The sequence below is a fragment of the Hipposideros armiger genome, unplaced genomic scaffold (assembly GCF_001890085.2).
Source record: "Hipposideros armiger isolate ML-2016 unplaced genomic scaffold, ASM189008v1 scaffold_17, whole genome shotgun sequence".
Lineage (NCBI taxonomy): Eukaryota > Metazoa > Chordata > Mammalia > Chiroptera > Hipposideridae > Hipposideros > Hipposideros armiger.
Window position 1 is genome coordinate 4,641,444 of NW_017731367.1, and position 19,809 is coordinate 4,661,252.

Genomic DNA, 19,809 nt, shown 5'->3' on the forward strand with positions numbered 1-19,809 from the left:
TTACTCGTGCTTGTGTGACTGCGATGAACTCATCTCCTTGCTGCCCTCTCCCTTGAGCTCCTGCCACGTCGCAGACAGTGATCCTTTTAAAACATGTTACCTCATGCCATTTCTCTGCTCAAAGTTCACCAATTCTCTCGCTCGAAATGAAACCGATGCCCACCCAACCGAGTTAATGTGGGTCCCAGTTTATGTGCAGTTAATACCAGCCCCTCCTTTCATTCCTGTGCCCGGGTTTGGACGTTGCGTGTACGGTGCCTCCTCTTACAAGGGCACACGAGCTGCTTCCCCACCGCGCGCCCCTGGCTTACCTCCCCCCACCTCCCTCTTTGCTTCTCCACTTCCTGCTCCTCATTCTACCTTGGTCCTCTCCTCAGAGACGCTCCCTCTCAGGGATAAAGCAACACACCTAGTGGTGTGTCCCCCACTTGCTTTAGGTTTGCTCAAGTGTCATGTATCACAGAGGTCTTCGCTGACTGCCTTGTATAAAATAAGCTTTTTGACCAAATAAAATAGGTTCCCTCTTCTCCCCCAACCCAACGTCTTGCTGAGGTGTGTAAATTGGGACGGGGAATGTGGGGCAATGCTAAGTGGTTTCTGGGTGACTACCTCAGTTTCTCTTTGCAGCTTGGAACGTACTTTCATAGAAAGCAAGGATCTTTTCTACTTAAAACAAATTTTGATGCAAAATCCTCTGCAAAATTACTCAGTGTTAAGTGTGCTTCCTTTGTGCATATAGTTATGCAAACCACAGCCTTCCCTCGATTATACCCTGAATCTTAATTCCAACGCCAGGTGATTATCCTTGAACTTTCATCACGTTGTTGGTTTACCAAGTTAACGTGCAGCCTGTGCTGCCATGTCATCTCCCTCTTGTCTGCCCATCCCCAGCTCCCCTTTGCCCTCAAATCGCTGCAACAGGCGAGGCCACAAAAGGCTCCTCAATTGGGCAGCCAAACCAGCAAATGGGACAAGTGGTGTAGAAAACGGCGCTCCTCATGTGGCTGCAGGAAAAGCAACTGCACAATGCATGTGAGGGCTCTCAACGCACCCAGGTTTACAGACCAAGACAGGAAAAGAGGGACAAGAGAGGTGGAAAGCATCCAAGAACACAACGTTTGCGAAACGGAGGTGGAACTTGGTAAGACTGAATTTATCTGATATCCTGAGCTCTTAGTCTGCGTTTAGTTGCCTATAAGCAAAATACGGGCACATTTCACGGGGATTATATTGTTTTAAAGCAAGGATCCAGCTTTTTCGGAACAATATTTAATTTGTAGTAAATGAAGTATAATTTCCAAAAGACAGACTTTAAGTTATTCATTAAATCCACTCCCTAAGAATTACTTAGAAAAATTTGAAAAAGAACGCTGACTGTGGACTACATTATCTATCAAATTTTAGAGATCGTTTACTATTTTGCACAAACAAATGGCACTGTTGTGTCACCAGGTCCAGGTTACTTCTGAAATACTACAAAAGGAAGGAGCAACGAGCCACAGGGTCCCCCCCTGCCAGGGAGCTGATCTTCTAGGTGATGACAGGGTCCACTGCTCCAGGCTGATGGCTCTGGGCACCAGCCGTTTTCCCCAGCTCCTTCTGTCTGTCCATCCCAGTTCTTGACTCAGAAAGCATCACCTCCATAGCGCACCAAGTTGTTCAGGATAATGGCCTCCAACGCCTTGGCTCCCAAGTGGGGCCAGCACCTGTCATACCCGCTCTCCCCTAAATGAGCTTCCAGGTTGGGGTCACATGCGTCAGCAATAGCTCTGAATCCCCAGCCATCCCCCCACCCCGTTTAACCTCACCCTGTTCTCTCTTAATTCTTCCTGCCCCCCACCATCCCCATCCAAATCCCTGGTCTCATGACCCTGCCTCAGCCCCTGTCTTTGGCCCTACAGATGTGACATTGGTCCTTAGCTTCTCTAAAACACGAGCTCCCGCCTGTGGCACGTGGAACGCAGTCCCCACTCTGGCACGAGGCCCATGGTCAGCCAGACCTGTCTGCTCCCTCATCTCCACAAACAGAAGTGTGAAGTAGCCTCCATTTTGTTTCGCACAAGTAGGATTTGTCACTGGCATCTGGTGACTCAGGCCATGATGGTGCCATTTCCTTCTTGTGCCTGACAAATTACCACTGGAGGCCCACGCTGTGGGAGCTGGGGCTGGGGCAGACACGCCCTCTGCTCTCTTAGCCTCTGGGAGCATCCTAGCCTGTCCAGAGCGGCCCGCACTGCAACGCAATTCAATTCAGGTCACCTCAGTGATGCCACACAGGGATTTCCTGCTAATAGCAGCAACCTGCTCCTGAAAATCAGGTCCCTGCTCAAGAATCACTTTCCAGGAGTCAACATCTCATTATTTTAAGTGGGAAGAATTAAAATGCATTATAAACACGACCTCCCCGCCCAGCCCAATTTTTACAGCGTTAGGAGAGGCAGGATGATGGGAGTACACTGGTAAAATCCCTGGTCACTTCCCGAAAAGGGCAGAATTCAAACACATGCGCCTTCTGCCATCTGTTTTCCCCGCTAGGAAACGGGAAAGACCTTTGGTCATTGGAGAGTCTTATTGGTTGAGGAAATGTCACCAAGGAGCTATTCTTAGCTTCTGTGGTGAGACACTTGGGTGGCTTTCCCATATTGTAAATCATTGCAGGATATGCATGCTTACCGCTTTATAACAAATATTCTTTTGAATATTTACTTGTGCGAAAGGGTCAGGGGCCATGCTCTACTCCTGGACCCATGTTGGTTCCCCAGAAGATCTCCAGACACCTGCTGTCCACAGGGAGTCCTGGGTGACGGGCTGAGGTGGAGACCAGAGCCCGACTCTTCCCACTCGGGGGTTGACCAGCTGGATGGAAGCCTGGCTCGAATCTGCATGTGTTTAGCTGCTGGCGATGCTGATACTTTGCTGCTCACTCCGGGCATCTGTGTGACTGTCCCTTCCGTCTCTTGGGTCCACTGACTTAACAGAAATGACAACAGCTCGTGTGTCGGTGGCATGAAGATTTCCAAAGCATTTTCACCCACGCCTTTCACAATGCTGTTTCTCATTTCATCCTTACAGAAGTTCTGCAAAGTGCATCCTTTTCTCCATGTTGCGAAGGAGGAAATTTGAAAACGTGAACGTTTAAGTGACCTATCCAAAGGCAAAGGGTTCCCTACGGTAAGAGCCTGGGTTGGTGCTGGGTGCCCAGCGCCCGCCACTAACCAGCCACCTGCGGTTGCAGGAACCCTTCGACAGTGGATCCTCAGTGCTTCACCTGCCACATCTGCGTTAAATGCCTTTCACACGCACACGTCGTCTGCCCCACGAGTTCCACTGTTAGGAATCCTCACAGAAAAGCAAGCCCAGATATTTGGGATGCACTCTTTGTAGCAAAAACTGCAGGTCATAAAAACGGTAATAAAAACCTGTAAATAAACACCGACCGGAGAACGGTTATGTAGTTATGGTGAAGCCCGCCTGTGGCGTTAAGCTTCTGGGCCTGAGTTCGCCTGTTCTTTGGGCGTTTAATAAATACTTAGATGACTGCATCCAGCTCTCATAGAGACCAACCTGCTCTCTATGGCTGTTAATGATGGAATGTGAAGGGGAAAGCCAGGCCAGGGGTGATACGGGTTATCAGGGGAAAAGGGGACAGGGGACGGGAGAACCTCACGTGTGTGTGTGTGTGTGTGTGTGTGTGTGTGTGTGTGTGTGCACAGAGAGACAAGCACTGTTCACCTGGATTAGTTCTGAGACGTGGGACCAAAGGGAGGAAGACCGTTAATTTTTCTTTAGACATTTCAGTATTGTTTTCCTTGCTCTAGCAAATAGGGATTATGCATGTAATTAAATAAAACAATAAAGTAAAATGATACTAAACATAAATTTTATGTCTAGTTGGTTTCCTTCTATGTCTTATTTTAGGGTTGAGTATTATACGAACCTTGTAATATTTATAGCACAATGAGTCCAATTTTCTTTGAAAATATTTTTGTTCCTGTAGTTGGGAGACTGTAGCCTCTCTAGGGGCGTTAAACTCTCCGTTCTGCTTCCTGCTACTTGTTAGCGTTAACTAGGAAGCAACCTAGTTATTGCAACTATATTTTTTTCCATTCTTCCTACTTTTTGGACTTAATTCATTATGCACTATTTGCTTCCACTTGTCAGTTCCTAGGCTCTCTGCTTTGTTTCACTGATATATGTTTGTGCCTTTATATTAGTATCATGGATTTACTTTATTTTTCTTCATAATATACTTGAAAATACAGTGCCATTTGTTCTTCCTTATTGTTCTTATTTTCTTATTTTAATCCTAATGACTTTAATAATTATGTTTTCAAGTTCAATAAATAATCCTGTTGGGATTTTAATTGAAATTGTGCTATCTCTATAAATTACCTAGAGTGGATCTGTCATCTTTCCATTTAACCAGAAACATGGCATATCTTGCCATTTATTCAAGCATTTTTTTTCATTTATTTCTTTTAATCTTTATAGACTTCTTGAATTTTCATACATTTCTTTCATATTTTGCCTATCATTGATTTTTAAAAATATACATTTTGTCACTTTCTTAAAAATATTAATTCCTCTTATTTTCATGTCATTATTCAAGACAATTATTCATATTATCTTTTCCTCTTGGAAGAACTATTCCATTTCTTCATTAAATATATAACTCTCTTTTGTTTTTTAAAAAAATACTCAGTGTTTCATTCATTCACTCACTCATTTAGGACATATTTATTGAGAGTCTACTATATGACAGACGCTGATCTAGGTATTGGGAAAAAGCAGTGAACAGAAGATATAAAAATCTCTGCCTTCATTCAGCTTACATTTTATTATGCTAAGAATTTAACCCTTGTCTTTCTGTTTTTAAAATTTTAAAATATGAAGTGGCTATTTGATTATATTAAATGGTTTTCCTGCATGAACCAAAATGACCACATCGTTCTGATTGATGAACGTAACATTGCGTTTTCCTACCACTTAACTATTTATGTTTCTGGGAATAAACACCAGTGGTTTAATTTTGAACCACTTGGAAATCTAAAAATACCATCTGAATAACAATTGGGCCAGAGAGAAAAGTAAAAACACAAACAAGTTGGAAGTAAATAACCAAAAAAAAAAAGTCATATCACAAATTTTTTTTTATCTTGCAGAATAAGGACAAGCCTATAACCTCTCTTCTCCCAGATCCGCTAGAAGGAACAACAAAACACACACTGGGGAGAGTTCTTTTTTTTTTTTTTTAAAGATTTTTATTGGGGAATTGGGGGAAGGGAAACAGACAAGTTGCTGTCCTTTTGTTCTTCAGTCTAGTTGTGGAGGACGTTGCTTCACTGGCTCAAGTTGGCACCATCATTGCGCTCTTCCCAGGCGAGGCAGATCAGTCGCCGGCTTCTGCGGCTCACTGCGGCTGCTGGCCGCTCACGCTTGCTGCTGGCTACACACGGTAGCCCATGGCAACCCACTGCCACAGGGGCTGCAGCCTATGCCGTCGCCGGCGACTCGGCAGCCCAGCTCCAGGTTGAGCTGTTGTTCAGCATCTTAGCTGTGGAGGGCAGTGTCACTGGCCCTCATATGTGGGATCCGAACCGGGGCCCTCTGGCGTCCCAAGCCAGCTCTTAACCAACGCACCACTCGGCCGGCCCTGCGGACAGTTCTGGTAGTGGCGACCGTGGAAGAGTGTCTCCCAGAGGTTGGGGTTCCTGTGGAGGGGGACAGGGTCACAGCTCCTGCTGAGAAGGAGGTGCCCCTGGGAAGATCTGAGCAGCTGCACGCCCCAGGGTTCTCAGAGGCCTTAGGACAGTGGGCCCGGACTCGCCTTCCTGGAGGGAAAAGGGAGTGAGTCATGACCTGCCCTGGGTTTTAGAGGAAGGTTCTTGCTCTTTGGCGGCCAGGCTCGGAGGGGTGCCCTGACTCCTGATGTCACATCACCTTCTATTTCCTCTCCCTTCAGTGTGGGCGGGACCTGTGACTTGCCTGGAACCAATAGGATACAGAAAGCGGGACGAAGAGATGTCACTTCCCTGACTATGCTCTACCCGGTGGTGACTGGCATCTGCTCCCACTCTCTCCCTGGCTGGCTTTGGTAGAGCGAGCTGCCCCAGGGAGAGGCCCACCTGGCAAGCAGCTGGGGTGACCTCCAGCTGACGGCCAGCCAGCCGAGGCCCCCAGGCTGGCAGCCCATGAGGACCTGGACGCCGCCATCGGCCACGATAGCATGGAAGCAGATGAGACCAGCCCTGAGCAGAGGACTCAGCTGAGCTGTGTCCACGGAAACCGTGCAGTCATCAGTGGGTGTTACGTGAAGCCTCTAAGTTTGTGGTGCTATTGTGACACAGCAGCATACAGCGAATATACTGTCATCATCCTGGAAACAGATTTTGGGGAACAGGGTCAGAGCAGGGCAGTGAGTTAGGAGGCTGCTGTGGTCCAGGCCAGGGCTGGTGGGCTTCAGACCCAGACCCAGGGTGCAGTGAAGATGGAGGCGGGAGAAGTGGGTGGATCTGGGGTGTATTCTGAAGGTGAAGCCAATGGAACTTTCTGACTGACCTGGTTTTGGGCTGAGAGGAGGAGGGGTCTGAGATGACACAGAGACTGGAAGGGTGGGTTCACCGTCGTCTGGGATGGAGCAGGTTTCAGGGGGTGAGATGCCAATTCAGTGTGGACGCGTGCCGCCTGAGCTGTCCCCGTTACAATGTCTGAGTGGGACGCTGACTGGGAGGCTGGGTCTCCACGTCTGGAGTTTAAGAAACCTCTCTGGGCTGGAAATTCACACTGGGGAGTCAACAAACTGGACGGAATGGAATTGAAAGCCACGCTCCTCGATGAGGTTGCCATGGAGACAGAGAAGGGAAGGGGGTGACGGAGGCCAGGCCTGAGCCAGCCTGAGAGACTTCCCCAAACAGAGCCAAGCTTTGCGCCGCTCGCTGACCCGCAGGCTCGGCTCTCTGCGCGGCACTCTGCACGGGACTCATGGGTGCAGCTGAGCTGGTGGCCATGGAAAGCACACTGTGCATTGGGTTCCAGTGATAAAACCTTAACATAAGGCCTCAGACACAGCTGAGAGGCTGACTGTATAATGAAAATGGTATTTTACTGGAAATGGAGAAATCTGGGGCTGCTGCCACTAACGAGCGGTGTGATTTGAGCAAATTGCTCCACCGCTGTGGGAACCTGGTTGGTTTCCTCTCTGCCAAATGGTGCAGTGGAACAGGCTGATTCATTCGGTTAGTAAAACATAAGCTCTGAGTGTCTGCTCCCTAACTTCCGAAGTTCCTTTCAGCGTCAGATGCACTGTGACTTATATGTGACAAAGGCTCGTGGGGGAAGGGCGATGTTAATTTCTTACAGAATCTATTCAGTGATTAATGTTACTTTCTTATAAAAAGCCAGTCGGCATAGCGATCGATCTGCCTTTCTGTTCTTTTATTTGGGGAACCTTGAGGAGAAAAACGCCTGTGCCCTCCATCTTTCAGTGAGCAAATGTGAGCTAGAGAACATTTGGTAAACTTAGGGCCTATTAAAAATTTATGCACATTGTCAAACATTCTTGTCAAACATGTGAAAATGGCCAGCCTCTAGAGTTCGCAGTGATTTAGAAAGCAGAGCTACGAAAATGGTCCATTTTCCCCCTGAGGTCTGACACTGAGCTTCCACGGGCCCCACCGTTTCAGACTCCCAGGACAGAGATTTATCTGTGTTTCATCAAGTATGAAAAATATATGGATGGAGGGGTTTCCGGCCGGTACCCCCCAAGTCTTCCAGCCATCTCCATTAATGTCAGCAGCCTCATAAATTTCTCCTGCGTTCTAAAGAAAGCAGCTTGTGCCACTGCACAGAAGCCTCCAAAAGTGTCACTTTCTGCCTATAAATTCACTTACACTCAATAAAGGCGATTGGCTGCACATGGACTTAATTACCATGGTCCTTGGGAAACTGAGGGGTGCCCCGCTTCTCCAAGGAGAGGGGGGGAACGCAGAGCGCAAACAAGGCGACTTCTTAGTGGCACGTTACAAAATCTGATTTATTCACTGGCGTTTCTACTTAGTAGTGAGGTATTATAAGCAGTTATCACTCAGGACGGAAGCTTACTCCTGGATTGGAAAGTATAATCATTGCCATGCTTGACTCTGACAGGAACCTCCCCGCCCAGCCCCTGCTCACTTGTATTAAAGGGAACAATATATAACTGATTACGTACTTGACTGTTTTGATTTTGGTTATTCTTCTTTTGGGAAAATGATACTTGTAAATTATTTTCACCTTTCTGTCTTAAATATTTACTTGTACAGAGAAATTAATACCCAGGCAAGAGCGTCACTTTAGGAAGGATTTTTCCATTCAAATAGGTTGCCATCCATTGCTCTTCACGGACCCATAGTGCAAAATGCCAGGCACCACTCAGCCACCCGCTTCCTGATTGAAAAAGGTGACTCACTCCTCTTTCTAACTCAGGAGCCCAGCAAGCTTAGGAAAGTCGTCAGAGGAGGAAAAGGGTAAGTTTAAAAAACGGCCAGACATGTACGTTTTAAATTCATTTCTTATGTGCTACTTTAAAAAATAAATAATCTTTTATAAACAGCAACAGAGCGAATTGCAGAAAAGCACAGCTTTAGGGGAAAAAAGGTCAGTTCTGCAGGTCCTCAGACCTCATTCGATCAAGTGGAAAATTTATATTTATGCAACACAAAGGCATAATCATTTCTGCTCAAAGCAACACATACATGTTGACATATGCCATCAGACAACACAGACATTAAGAGCGTCCTAAAACAAACCCAAAGGCTCTATATCCAAAGACCAGTCTGTCCTCTGTCACACCATATTCAGTATCACAAAGGAGGTATCTCCAACGTCATCAGACTGTCCCAGTTCCTGTGCCTTTGGCAGAGGCAGCTGGTTGGAGGGCTTTCACTTCTCAGGATTATACTGGTTTTAATTTTCCCCGTGGTGTTCTGCCACTCCTTAGGGTGACTCTCTACACTTGCCCATCTCCTTGGAAGGCGTGCAGAGGGTGGCAGAGAGCCCAAGGTGACTCAGTACCATCCCAGGACCAGGGGTACCAGCATCTCCTGGAAGCTTGTTAGAAATTCAAACTCTACACACACACACACACACACACACACACACACACAAAAAAAAAAAAAAAAACAGGCAACAGAAGCAAAAATAGACAAATAGGACTACATCAAACTAAAAAGCTTCTGAAAAGCAAAATAAAAAGGCAATCTACAGAATAGAAAATATTTGCAAACCATATATATGATAAAGGGTTAACATCCAAAATATATAAGGAACTCCTACAACTCGATAGTAAAAACAAAATAATAATAACCCAAGTGAAAAATGGGCAAAGGAGCTGAATAGACATTTCTCCAAAGGAGTCATATAAATGGACAACAGGTACATGCAAAGATATTCAAATCACTAATCATCAGGGAAATGCAAATCACAACCACAGTGAGATAGCATCTCTCATCTGTCAGGATGGCTATTACCAGAGACGAAAGGTAAGTGTTGGCCAGGGTGTGGAGAAAAGGGACCTTGTGTACTGTGGATGGGAATGTAAGTCGGTACAGTTATTATGGAAAACAGTACGGAGCTTCCGCAAAAGCTTAAAAAGAGAACTACCATATGATCCTGCAATCCTACTTTAAATTAGGGTCCTCAAGAGTTAAATGCATACTTGGAAATAACAGAAAAAATATGTTTAGTCTCTGCCCTGGTTCCTGGCACAGCGCTCCTAAAACCCTTGTCATTTCCTGGTGGACAGGAGTGTCTTTGCTCTAATGAGGCAGTGCTTGGGGGCCTCCAGGGTGGGGGCTGCTCACCAGGAAGACCACGTGGTGATGAGGGAAGCTTAGGAAATTCCAACTCCACCCGCTGTTCTCCAGGAAGGGGAGAAGGGATGGGAATTGAGTTAATGATCACTCATGACCACAGGAGGAAGCCTCCATGAAAATCCTAAAGGCACAGGGTTCAGAGAGCTTCCGGGTTGGTGCACACGTGAAGGTGCTGGGAGGGTGGTGACACCTGGACAGGGCATGAAAGCTCCGCCCCTTCCCACATACCTTGCCCTACGCGTCTCTTCCACCTGGTTGTTCACCTTTATCCTTTATCATATTCTTTCATACTAACCAGTAAGTCTAAGTGTTTCCCTGAGCTCTACGAGCCATTTTGGCAAGTTACCAAACCCAAGCAGGTTGTTATGGGAACCCTGATGTACAGCCAATCAGGGGTGCAGGTGGCCACCTGGAATCTGTGATTGGCATCTGAAGTTGGGCGGGGGCAGTTGATCTCCACGCAGTGTCAGAACTGTGTGGCATTATAGGGCACCTGACTGGTGTTGCAGAGGCTTGCTTGATGTGTGAATGTGGTAATAGTGTGCGAGTGAAGGAGAAACACACAAGAGGAAGTGAGCTTTTTCATTTACACACACTCCGTTCACTGTGGCATTATTCACAATAGCTAAGATGTGGGGAAAACCTAAAGATCCATTGACAGGTGTATGGATAAAGACAATGTGCCATATATATATCCCATGGAATATTACTCCGCCCTGAAAAAGAAGGAAATCCTTCAATTTGCGACAACATGCATGCATTTGGAGGACACGCGCTAAGTGAAGTAAGCCAGACACGGAAGGACAAACACGACATGATGGCACTTACACAAAGAATCTAAAATAGTCAGACTCATAGGAGCAGAGAATAGAATGGTGGTTGCCAGGGGCAACCAGGGGTGGTGGGGAAACGGGGAGAATGCGGAGGTATTAGTCAAAAGGCACAAAGTTTCAGTTATACAGACGAGTAAAGGCATAGAGCCTGTAGCTAATAATACTGTATTGTGTGTGTAAACATTTGCCAAGAGGGTAGGTCCTATGTTAAGTGTTCTTATCACACACAAAAAATAGTAAATCAATAGAGTAGGAGGTAATTTGAAAAAAAAAATGCAGACTCTCAATCCCACCAACTGAAATAGAACAATGTGGGGTGGGGCCCAAAATTCGGTTTCACGGAGCTCGCCAGCTGATCCTGATGTGGACTCCAGTCTGAAGGCACCACAGTCTGGCCCAAGTAATTACAGTATTTAGCTGGACCTTCCGCTGTTCTCTGCCAATGAATTCAGCTCAGCTCAGCACACGCATTGCATCTGCTGGACCGCAGACCCTGTGCTGGGTTCGGAGGAGGCCAGAGGACGACAGCAATGCCCTGACCCCAAAGGCTTGCAGTCTAGAGGGAGAGACAGAGGCACAATGGCGGGCACAGCGGGAGCCAGGGTATCACCGGGAACAGTCCATGGCCCACAGAAGGGGGATCTATCCGCCGCATTTGCAAACGAGCCCCTGGGCCTGTCTTTCAACGTGACTTGGCACCTGGGTAAACCACAAGAGCTTATAGCCAGCCGCTGAGTGTTCTTAATTTGATTTACCATGACGACTGACATCAAAATACGCGATTTCACGCGGGTGTGCACCTGTCCCCCAGGCCTCGGTGCAGACGCCCGGGACCTTCAGTTCTTAAGCCACCTCTCCTTTTGTCCCCATTCAACCTGATACATTTCCCACCAAAGCAATTGGCAGAAAAAAAGCTATTCGCTTTCTCACCTGAGTAGCCTACCTGGGCTTTCACATCTCCGCTACAGACCACAGCTGCTTTTGAGAATTTACTGGAAATATAATTACACAAGGAATTCAAAATAATGAGCCCCTCACTCACCTCCCTGTGTGTGACCACCCCTATCCCACTGTCCCTCTGAAACCCCTCTTTTCATGCTGAAAGTAATTCCCGCTCCATGGAGAAAACTTAGAATATAAAGGAAAAGAACAAATATAGCCATGATCCCACTACCCAAAGATACCTATTGTGAACATGCTGGTGGCTTCTTTTGATGTCTTAAAAGTCCTCAGAGAGGACAATTCTGAAGCTTCCCTCGAGACCCAATTCCAGCTTTACACAATGCTCACGATTCAGAAAGTCTTTACTCACCGGTAAGACTTTTAGTTCTGCCGGTAACTACCCAAGTTTTTAGCCAAGTTACCTGACTTCTCTGAGTCCACTTTGTCATCTGTCAAATAATTGGGGCAAGCCAGCTTTCTCAAATCCCATGATTCCTCTCTCTCGCTCCTTTTTATCTACACAGAACCATCACTGTGCTCTGTGTGAAGACGCTTCGAAGCACGGGAGAGAGAAGGAGTCAGGAATAAGGAAAGCCCTGGGTTTCCAGGTCGGAGCTAACGAGCCCCGTGGCCCTGGCAACTGCCTGCCATCTTTTCCTGTGAGATGACACCACACACTTATTGCACCGTGGAGTTGCAGACCCATAGAGCAAGGTTCCCATTGCCGGAAGGCTCTGAATGAGGAATTGTGCTTGGTGTTGTGGGAGCATCATGACTTTTGGGGTTGAGACCTGAGTATGAATTCCAGCCATGAACCCTGAGAGAACCACTCAAGCTTTCTAAGCCTCGGGGTCCCATCGGGGCATCCGCGGGAAGCAGCTGACCCACAGCATCTCTTGTGGGAGCAGTGGAGAGACTCACAGGATCAGAAGAAACGGCATCTTCCGAAGGAGTGAATAGTGATGGAAGCTGGTGTAGGTGTGTGTAAAGCGCCCCTGCAAAAGTGTGTTTTTATATGAGCAAGAGTGACTCCATTTTGTAGGAGCAAGGGTGACTCCATCCTGGACACTGAGTGCTGTGGAAATTCCCTATGAAGATAAACAACCACCAGACGGATGGTGCAGCAGCTGCACGGACGGATAGGAAACAAGTCTGCGAGGACTGATAAGGTGGCATCATGCGGCTCTGCTGAAGTCCTCAAGAACCCAGGACTCTGACAGCTCAGGGAGCCGGTCCCCACTGAGCGGTGACCACGCTGCTCCTCTGCTCCCAAAGCCTGCTCGCTCCATCAGACTCAGCCAGGACCTCTGCCGGGCTGACCTCCTGGACAAGCCGCCCTGCACGCCGGATTCTGATGGACTCTGGGACTGGTTCATTATCAAAACACTTTACTAAATTGTCATTGCTATGTTGATGGCCATATTGCTATGATCATACTGTGGTGTGATATGGATGTTAAGGAGGCTATTCCTCCCACTGCATTTTCTGTCTGAATAAATGAGCATATTGAAAGGCACCAGACCTGAGTGTTTGCCTTAATTCTTACTCGAAGCCACGGCTGACCGCGGAGGCCCCGGCCAGTGCCAGGTAGATCCTGGGGGTCTGAGAGTCTCCGGGGATTCGGCCCTCTGACTTTCAGGAAGAGACTGTAGCACAGTCTGTGAGCCTAGCAGACGCTCGTGACAAGGTCCGAGGGCCCAGGGGACAACATGGAGGCGGCTGTGGGGAGAGATCTGCACAGCCTTCTGTGTGTAGACGAGAAACTCACTTCTCCCGGAAACCATTGTTCTGCCTCTGTCCAAATACACCTCTCACCCTCAGCAAATTCCTGTCATTGCTGGAGCTCCACTGGGCCATGAGTAAGGCCACTCTCTCCACCTGCAGATTCCATTCCACCCTCCGTGAATTCCTGGATTCTTAGATTGGCATACACAGCAGGGGTGGGGGGTGGAGGGGAGGCTGTGTGTGTGGGGGGGTGTGTGAGACAAGGAGTCTATAGGTCTCCCCTGGTCTACATAGCTTAAAATGACAAAGCTTAACTCATCGAACTGTACACAAAAGGCTGAATTTTACTGCATTTAAATTATATCAATTTTTAAATTGAAAAAATAACAAAGCATTCCAAGACCTCTTCCAGAAAGAATGTATGTTTGCGGGTGATCTGTAGACATGCCCGCCCCCGCCCTGGGGACGTGAAGCACATTCCAGTGTCTGTTTGTTTGCAGGCCCTGTTATTATCCCCTCAGCTTTACCCCCACTCCAACCACTCAAAGTCCTTTCTCCCCCACCTCCTCCCCCACCTCTACCACCACCGTCCCTCCTTCTGTGGACTGGCCAGGCAGCATTTTGCAAAGGCCCTTACAGTTGTGAATATAAAGGCCCCACTTAGGGGCAAATTGTGTGTGAGAATGTGATGGCCTTCCTATATGTGTAAAATAATTGTTGAAGGTGTAACATATACCACACATTGTTCATGGTTCTAAGGCTTTATAAGATATTTATCTGTTTTCCTACCTTGAGGTAGATGCTATTAATATCCTCATTTTAAGATGAAGAGATGGGGGCACAGAGGGGTTAAGTAACCTGTTCAAGGTCACACAGCAAGTGCTAGAGCTGGGATGTGAGCCCAGACAGCCTGGCTCTAAGACCTCTACTCTTGTGTACTCTTGTGTGATTTATGATGTATTTTAAAAATTATGGTAACATAATAGATACCATCACATCACACAATGAAAAGGCAATTGCACTTTAATTCCCAGCCAGGCTCACCTGCTGAGGACAGAGATCACCCCAGCCACCAGAGCCTTTCCTCCTAAACACCCTTTCTGATAGATTCTGTGTTGGCTTAAAAAGACAGAATAAGGGGCCAGCTGAGTGGCGCGTTGGATAAGAGTTGGCTTGGGACGCCAGCTCTGAGCAGCAGGGCCCCGGTTTGGATCCCACATGAGGGCCAGTGACACTGCGCCCCCTACAGCTAAGATGGTGAACAACAGCTTGACCTGGAGCTGGGCTGCTGTGAGTCGCTGGCGTAGGCTGCAGTGGGGTTGCAGTGGGTTGCCGTGAGCTACCGTGAGTGGCCGGCAGCCAGCGAGAGCAGCTGGCAGCCGGTGTGAGCTGCCAAGAGCCGCTGTGAGAGGCTGTCCAGAAGCCAGCGACCGATCTGCTTCACCCGGGAAGAGCACAATGATAATACCAACACGGGCCAGTGAAGCGACGTCCTCTAAAACTAGACTGAAGAACAAAACGACAACAACTTGTCTGTTCCCTTTCCCCCAATTCTCCAATAAAAAACTTAAAAAAAAAAAGACGGAATAAGGCTATTTAATTTAAATCACTTTCAGTTTCCTTAAGGATACAGGGACTGAGAGGGGCCTGCTGAAGGAGGAGTGACGCTGGGCCAGTCCCAGAGCCGTCGCCCTATTGGGGGGTGTCACTCTGTCGGGGCTGAAGGAGGAGCTGGATGTCAGGCGTCGTTCGAACAAGTCAACACAAAATGTTGGAGGGGAGAAGTGGCGGTGCTCCACAAAAGGACATTTGCAAAGCCCTGAGGGCCTAGGTCAGCCCTGGTTTTCAGAGCTGACAGGCACTCAGGTGGCTCCGATACGAGGAACAGGCTGGAAGACATGAGGGAGGGACAGGAGACCACCGTCCATGGCTGATTGACTTTGAGAAAAGTCCTTTTCTTTGCTTTTTTGAAATCAAAGACACATAAAAAGCAAATATTGTCTTTTGAAACAGGATACATGCATGATCTGTCCTCAGGCTAAATTCCAATAGGGCACACAATGACCATTTAAGAAATTACTAGAAGTTACAATTCATCTATACTCCCCGATTTAGAATACTTATTTTGGTTCATTTAATTACTACTTACAGTTTCAGGGCTCTCCTTTGCCAACCTTAGAGGCTGATACTTTACAATGAAGCTTATTGATGGATCTTGAAACTTAAATGACAATTTACAACAGGTCTCAAGCCGGAAAAAAATAGCAACTACAGCAAGCGATTTTTTGAAAACAAGTGTCTCCAGGACTGCACCATCCAATATGGCCGCTACTAATGACATGGGGTGACCTAAATTTAAATGTAAACTAAACTAAAGTTTAAAAATTCAGGTCTTCAGTGGCCCTAACCAACTTTTAAGTGTTCAACAGCCTTAGGATGTGGCTCGTGGCTAATACACTGGACACTGTGAGTCTGGACCTCAGAAATTCCTACTGGGCAGCGCTGGTCTAGAGTCATACAAACTTGGTCCTTCATTAAGGATGCTGTCAATGAATGACCAGGAGAACGGTGCTTATCTCACAGGGTTGTTGAGTGCTGTAGGAGGCTGAATAAGGCCGCCTCCCAAAATATTGGGTCTTAATCCCTGGGGCGTGTCAATGTTGTCTTATACGGAAAAAGGGTCCTTGCAAATGTGACTGAATTAAAGACCACAAAACAGAGATTATCCTGAGTTATCTATCATATGTGCCCTAAATGCCGTCTTAAGTGTCCTCGTCAGAGAGGGGTAGAGGGAGATCAGACACGCGCAGAAGAGGAGAAGGAAGTATGACCACAGAGGCATATTTTGGGGTAAAGTGACCAGGAGCCAAAGAGCGCTGGCCACCTGCACAAGCAGGAGGAAGCCAGGGACGGACTCCTCTCCGGAGTCTCTGGGGGAGCCACAGCCCTGGACCTCTGACGTCCAGATCCGGAAGAAAAGAAATTTCTAGTGGTTTAAGCCACCAAATTTGTGGTAATTTGTTACAGCAGCAATAGCAAATGAATACAAGGGTTACATTGGTTAATGTGTAAAACGCTTAGAATTCCTGCTACAGAATAAGTGCTCAATAAATGTTATTATTATTATTTAAAATGAATACACACCTATACTATGCATTCAATCACCAAAATGGTTCTAGTTCCCAGGGAGGCCCTGGGTGAGTTCCAGGCAATGAGCCCCCACATTTGAGTTAGGACTCTGGGTGTATGAGGAGGGACAGAAGGTAATAGAGGAAATTGGGGCTTCATGGACAGCTGAAGCACTGTCCTGCTGAAACCACGTTGCCACGATTGCAATATTGGGCAAAAATAGCTATTGCAAATAGTTCACCTGTTTACAGGACAATAAACACAAGTGCCACACTCTCCAGAAGATTCTAAGTCCCGAGAGCGTTAAGTGTGACCGGAGGAGGGGGTGTGAAGGCGACCCGAGCTGAGAGCGTGGTGTCCCCTCTGCTCTGCTGGGTGGGAAAGAGATGGACGAGTGTGACTTTGGGGATGGGGAGAAAGTATTAGCTACATTTTCAACAAGAATGTCTCAGACAATTGACTGAAAATGATTAGAGCTAACCTGAGAGTTCAGTTATGCAATGGCCCAAATTACATAAAAGCATACAACTAATAATAACAGAAAATCATATTTCGAGAAAATATCATTTAAAATAGGAGAAATACCTATAAAACTCAGAACCTCAACCAGAAGGTGGTGGGGTCTTTTATTTGCACCATCTCATTTAATTCCCACGCCAGTGGTCAGCAGGGACTGTTACTACCCTTCACACGTGGCCAGCAGGAGGCTCAGGGCTGGACGCCCAGGGCCAGCCACGGTGTTGTGTGGCAGAAACTGGGCAGTGGGTTCTTAATGACTGTTTAATTTCTCTCCTTCTCCTTCTTTCTTTCTCTTTCTTTCTAGCTTTCCTACAGGCCAGTCAAATAAATAAAAGGCAAGTGATAATTGGGAAGTCATTACTTCAATAGTTTGTCAAAAAAAGCTTTAGATCAGTAAAACATATATATATAACCACATTTTAGAGATTGCTTAACAAAAAGACATCACAAAAGGAAGCAGATAAAGAACCAGGCTGTTCACAGAAGAAATGCTATTGACAAAAATACGAAAGATTCTCCAACCACCCCATTGATAAGATAAATGCAAATTAAAAGATTTTTAAGATTGCATTTTTCTCTTATCAATTTGAGAAAAGATTAAAAAGATAACAACTCATTATCTACTGCATCCCTGCAATAGAATGTTAAGCAATCATTAAAAACTTCTTTTGGAAAATATTTTAAGGACATGGGAAAACCCAATATGAAATTAAGAAAAAATTAGAGAACGGGTTCATAAAAATGTAATTAAAATATATATGTGAGAGAGAAAGACTGGATGGAAGTTTACCAAACATTTTTATAGTAGCTATCTCTGTATACTAAAGTTATAGATCATGTTCATTTTCTTCTTTAAATTCCTTTATGTTGCAAATTTTCTACAATAAGCATGTACTACATTTAACACTGCAAAACAAGACTTCTTTTAAAATAATTTAAAAATTGACTTAAAAATTAACCCTGGTATAAACGCCTTTTGGCAACTGTAAGTAGTAATTAAATGAACCAAAATAAGTATTCTAAATTGGGGAGTATAGATGAATTGTAACTTCTAGTAATTTCTTAAATGGTCATTGTGTGCCCTATTGGAATTTAGCCTGAGGACAGGTCATGCATGTTTCCTGTTTCAAAAGACAATATTTGCTTTTTATGTGTCTTTGATTTCAAAAAAGCAAAGAAAAGGACTTTTATCAAAGTCAATCAAACAAATGTAATCCAATTATGAAGATAAATTTGCCCTCAACCTTACATGACTCAAAAAGAGGAATCTCCCCGTCTTTGTGAATTACACACAGCACGCCCCTGGGAGCTGCTCTAACTTGGCCTCCAACTGTCAGGTCAGCAACACCAGGATGAATGTTCTCCAGGGGCTGGGGCTTCAAAGGGAGCCCAAGGCCCTGGGGACCTCAGGCGGGGCGGCTCCCAGGGTGACATCAGGGCCTGCAGAAGGCTCCCACGACCTCAGAACCTCAGGTGGGGGAAACAACCCACAGTTACTGCCAGCCTCATGTCTCTCTGCTCTGCAATGAAAAGGTGATTACCGAGAATGTTATTTATGCAGGTACTCCTTTTGAAAAATTTGGGTGTTTTAAAATTTAAAGTGTTTATTGTGGATTGTCCCAAATTCATTGCTTGTCTTTCTTCTAATACATATTTTTAAGTAGGCTTTTTATGATACAAATAATACTTATTGAAAGAAAAGACTTCTAAAGTACACAAGAATATTAAAGTAAAAGGTAACAAACACAGCCATGCTAAGTTCCTACTGTATCCTTCCAGAAATTTCCATGCATACACAAGCCTATAATTAATAAGTTAAATATATGTATGAATATCTGTGTCCATATGTATATGTGTGTGTATATATTTTTTATATATACCTAGCTTATTTGGGGCTAGAATTGCACACAGTGCTTTCAACTTGGTTCTGTCACCTAAAAAATTGGATTTTAAAATGTCTATATAAAAGCGAAGAATCACGTCATTTATAGAAAACACATCTGTGGGCACCCATTCTCTGAAGTCCTAAGAAAAGGGAGGAAAGTTCCTGATAACAGAGGTTCATGAACACAGTTAATCCTCATTAACTATGAAAATGAAGGTTTTAATTACAACCCAACAATCAATCAGAAGACCATTCATTTGAAACAATGCCTTTCTACCTAAATTTTCATGATTGCAAAAAATCATCCCAAGTATATTTCCTCCAGACACAACTGTGGAATTGGATAGGAATGGAAGCCTGCACAATTCACTGCAGATAGGTGGAATTCGGGTGCCACTCCGTTCTCAGCACCACGCGCATCCTAACGTGTCATTTATGTGGGGGAGGGGGCATACGAATAAGCAGCCGTCACAGTGCAGACGGATAATGCGGATAATGCCTACTCAGAGCCGTCTCAGCGCTCTGCATTTCCTGACACACTCAGAAGGGGTCTGTGTCCCACCCTGTTGTCACAGACGGGAAACGGAAGCTCAGGGAGTTCAACGACTCGCCCAAGGCGACACAGCTATTTCTCGGGAAGCAAACCTCCAGGTTTGTGTCCGCAGTCATTATGTGGACGGCCTGGAGGAAGGGTGGGAGGCACGGTGCTCAATTCCATGTGGTCACAGGAGCATTATGTGGACCACATTTTTAAAAAGTGGTACCAGCAGTTTCATTACACACAATTAGTTCCTGAATTCTCAGCCTTGACTTTCCATGTTCCTAAAATGAAGCCACCCCCTGCCCCCCACTGTGAATCTGTATTAACGTGCTCCTGTGCTTACAAACACACGGGAACCTCGGCCACTGCAGCAGAGGCTGGCAG

General features: G+C 46.1%; 1 protein-coding gene across 1 annotated transcript in view; it reads right to left on the reverse strand.

The window, feature by feature from the left end:
- DRC11 (dynein regulatory complex subunit 11) overlaps positions 1–19,809 on the reverse strand; it is a 151,833-nt gene that overhangs the window by 101,588 nt on the left and 30,436 nt on the right. The gene's annotated exons all lie outside the window — the stretch shown is intronic.